Source organism: Papaver somniferum, unplaced genomic scaffold (genome assembly GCF_003573695.1).
Source record: "Papaver somniferum cultivar HN1 unplaced genomic scaffold, ASM357369v1 unplaced-scaffold_128, whole genome shotgun sequence".
Lineage (NCBI taxonomy): Eukaryota > Viridiplantae > Streptophyta > Magnoliopsida > Ranunculales > Papaveraceae > Papaver > Papaver somniferum.
In genome coordinates, this window is record NW_020621936.1 from 2,110,042 (window position 1) to 2,113,842 (window position 3,801).

Sequence of the window (3,801 nt, forward strand, 5' to 3'; positions counted from 1 at the left end):
AAACAGGACACTTCACTAATAATGCATGATCCTTCCAATCTAATATGCAATCATTTACGCAGGCATCCTAAGTAACGTAGTCCATTCTTAGCTCTTGGATAATGTTTTTTATATCTGCGTACTTAGAAGGCGGTGTGTTTTCTTCAGGAAGCAAATCCTTAATCAGTTCTAAGAGCGCAGTGCAACCATTGTCTGAAACCCATACTGAGTTTTAATGTTATTCATCTTTACGACAGCATACAATGTTGTCTTACCTTTAGGACATGAAGGGTATAATGGTGCTCTAGCACGCTCATATAAAAATTTCTTTTTCTTGCTTCTGCTGGTTCCAGCATCAACAGGAGACCTACTATCTAGCCTAACATTCTCATCTACACCTACAGCAGGATCAACATCCTTAGCAACAACTCCTACAGTATCCCTACATTTGATACATTCTCAGCTACATTGTCACCTACATTTTTCCTCACTAGAGTTATCCCTATGTGCATGTGTTTCTACTTCTGAGATTTCCCCATGAAAGCGCCATGTTGTATACGTCTGATAAATACCATACTTCAGCAAATGATATTGTAGATGGTGGATTTTCGACAAGGGCTAAAATCGTAAACCCATAATTATACATAATGCTGATCTAGCAATCAGATGAATATCGAGGCTCATGTCTCTTATCGAAACCGTGAAAGCTCATGCCACAAAGATCTCTGACTGAGAATACTATCTATCAGAGTATATGTAGATGTGTAGTCTCTCAGTTGAGGCAACGACATACCTCATGAATACTGAGCAACTTCAGTAACTACTTCTATATAGAATCGAAAGATTGGACGGCTCCTAGATATCTTGCCTGCTAGTATAGAGCAATAACGTCTTCAGGATGTAACAATGTTTTCCCTGACTATATAGAAGAAGCATGACGCTTCAACAAGCTCATATCACTCAATTCCTGAACAATTAATGCTCCTAGACGATCGTACTAGTATAGAGCCATCAATTAATTATTCCTAAATCATTAGATTCATTAACTGAATCCCTGGAAAATATTCTATGTTTTTCATGATATTTCGTTACTTCAATTCATGGTTCTTCCCAGCAGAATTCCATGGGTTAGTAATAAATATTCGATACACGGGCATCTGAGCAACTATCGAGTAAGCCCCGATTAAAATGGTGCAAGTGTACCCAGCAATAACACACTAACGAGCACCTGAATGCACGAACGAGCATTCCAAAATACGAAGGAACGATGAACCTATGCAAAATAGGAACAAAATAAATAAATAATAAAATATTAATCAAGGCATTGGGGACTGAGCCCACCGGCCGGCTGGTCGTGCCATGGCCAGTCCCACGCCCAATTTTATATTTTATCATATTTTTATTATTTTCCTTAATCTCATGAAAATCCCTTCATTTGAACAAATATCCTTCGTTTAAAGAAAACTCCTCAGTTTCATGATGTTTCCTTCGCATCAAGGAAATAATATAAAATTGGGAAAGGTGTTGTGGGACCATGTCTACTAGACGGCCGGCTATGCCCTAGTCATGGCCGGTCCCACACCTCATGATTCCTCATTATTTTATTATTATTTCCCTAATCTCATGAAAACTCCTTAATTTCATGATTTTTCCTTAAAGGCATGAAAAATAATATAAAATTAGGGAAACTCATGGGACCAGGCCCTAACCAGCCGCCATGCCATAGCCGGTCTCACACGCCCCTTTATTTTATCATTATTATTTTATGTTTCCTTCATCCCATGAAATTCCTTGGTTTCATGATGTTTCCTTCAAATTATGAAAATTCCTTCAAATCATGAAATAATACATAAAATTAGGGAAAAACTCACGGGACCTGGACTCAGCCGGCCGACCATCCTCAAGCCGGTCACACACGCCCTTATTTTATTATTATCAATATTATTTGTTTCCTTCATCTCATGGAAACTCTTTGATTTCAACAAAACTCTTTAGTTTCAACAAACTCCTTGATTTTATGATATTTCCATAAAATCATGAAAAAATATAATAAAATTAGGAAAATGCTATGGGACGGGCTCATTGGCCGGCCGGACATGCGTTGGCCATGGCCGATCCCACACTTCATGATTCCTTCATTTTTATTATTATTTTTCCTTCATCTCATGAAGTTTCATCAGTTTCAGCAAAAATCCCTGATTTCTTCATATTTTCCCAAATGATTGCTAAAACGCACATCAAAAAATATCAAAACTCTCAGGACTGAGACACGAACACTTTGGTGACGTGAGCATACTACCTTGACCGACCAAGGTTGGCTCTTTGACTTGCAGGAGGTCGGTCCCATATATTTTCTTCATTTGACCTAATTTGTTCACATTAGGTTCAGACTCTTCCAAACAGTTTTGGAATTTCATAAAACGATCGTCACACGGTCCTGTGACCAACCATGGGTGATTTTCATGATCCCTTGGTCGGTCCTTCATCTCTTCAGAATTTATTAGGTTTTATCACCTAAGGTTCATACGAACATTATTTCAATAAATGATTAAACCAGCATTTAATCATCCTTTCACCAACTGGTCTCAAGAGACTTTGGTATTTTGTTCACTCGAGCATGTGGGCGCTACATGGTCGACCCATCATCCCATGTAGCCGGTCCCTCCTTCACTCCTTGGATAATTTCAATAAACCATCAATTGATCATCAATTGATAGAATTAGGGTTTCGAGTCCAAGGTTCATAATTCCACATTCAAACGCTAATAATTTTACGATGATCTCATGGTCAACATTTTATTAATTATACTTAGTTCAGTTGTCAGTATTTAAATTAATATTCTATTTGGTCATGCTACCAATAATTCATCAAACGAGCAACATTCTCTCAGATGAGCAATATTTGCTCAAACCAAGGAATATTGGTTCAACTATCAATATTCAACAATTCATCGAAGGAGCAATATTGGTTCACGTTAACTATCAACGTTTATTCATACATTATACCTTTGTCTCAGCAGACATGTTCAATTCATGAGTCTCAGAACATTTTCAAATCATGTTCGACTCAACAATACAAGGACTCATCGTCCCATGAAGTCATGAAGTCAGCAACTGACTAACTAAATACACGTCTGCCTTGCAGACTCCACAATCACGAGACATCAATCGTGTCACATGGGGATATTAACTAGGGTTTTGGTCTGGCGGTCTACGACACGTGTGTTCATACACACGATGAGAATGTGAGCAAGTCGTGCAATCATTTGAAGAAGTTAACAAAGTAGTGGATAGAAAATCGACTAAGTCTTCGCACGTTGAGCAACTGGTTTTAACACGATTCCCACTTCTCCACTCTTTGATTCCATCAACTGTCACACTTCATGGGATCATGGTGTTTACAATTCTAGCAACATAAATAGGTCTCTGAATCATGATTGAAAACAAGAATAATCTCACGTCGAACAGACAACAATAGATTAACAACTCAACATTTGAGCAATTACTCTCAACAGAGTAAATTCAATCATTCGGAACTTATCTCATTTTAGAACACACAACACACCTACAATCTTTGATCACCATTGATCTCACACATTTCTCAGCTTCCCTCCTACAGATCGACCCATCCTCTCTTGTGACCGAATTTACTCTGGAACGACCATTGTCTTGGTTTAGGCCGGAGTACTACAGATTGATCTCTCAAATTCAAATCACTCCTTTCTTGCAGTGCATATATGTGAGGTTTGATAGTTCGCTCGGTTCAAGGAGTTTCCTCCGCACGGTCGTCTCCTCAATTCCGTAAAAACCAGCAACTCGTTTT